This window comes from Lepus europaeus, chromosome 2 (assembly GCF_033115175.1).
Source record: "Lepus europaeus isolate LE1 chromosome 2, mLepTim1.pri, whole genome shotgun sequence".
NCBI lineage: Eukaryota > Metazoa > Chordata > Mammalia > Lagomorpha > Leporidae > Lepus > Lepus europaeus.
In genome coordinates, this window is record NC_084828.1 from 27,822,393 (window position 1) to 27,823,169 (window position 777).

Consider the following 777-nt stretch of genomic DNA (forward strand, 5'->3'; position numbering starts at 1 on the left):
TGCTATTGCTTCATTATATTCTGGAAATTTAACTAGAAAGGAATTGTGTCTGGAAGCCAACAGTTGTAAAATATTGTGGAAATGAAGATGATTATAGTACTCAACTCAATCCAAAGCTCTTGTAATATGCATACTACAAATTTATTATAGTTTTAAATTCTCTCAAAAGTTTTCTGCAAGTAACATAACTTCTGCCAAGCGTGTGCAAATGGCTTAGGGATATGAGGTAAATAGGCATTAGGTAAGAGAGGCTGCCTCTTGTTTTCTGATGGAATGAATGATGCTGATGATATTCGTGTTTATGGGTGCTATTCTCAAGGTAGATCCTATTAAATTTCATCTTTGAGGACTACATTGTTTCTTCAAAGGTGTTGAGTGTTGGTATCTGTTTTGCTGCTGTAATAGTATCAAGGATCTATGATCCCATGGTTGTAACTGCGTTGTTTTGGTCCTCTGCTTCCCAGCCATAGCCAAAATAAGTGGTTGCATGGTGGACTAGGTCTACGATTCGTGTTTTGTTTGTTTAATTGTTTTGTTTTGAGAATTCCAAAATCTTAATTTGGAGTCTGTCTCTCCTAGTCTCATAAAAACTAAGTGCAGAGGCCGGTGTCTTGGCTCACTTGGTTAATCATCTGCCTGAGGTGCCGGCATCCCATATGGGAGCCAGGTTCTAGTCCTGGTTGCTCCTCTTCCAGTCTAGCTCTCTGCTGTGGCCCGGGAAGGCAGTGGAGGATGGCCCATGTGCTTGGGCCCCTGTACCCGCATGGGAGACCATGA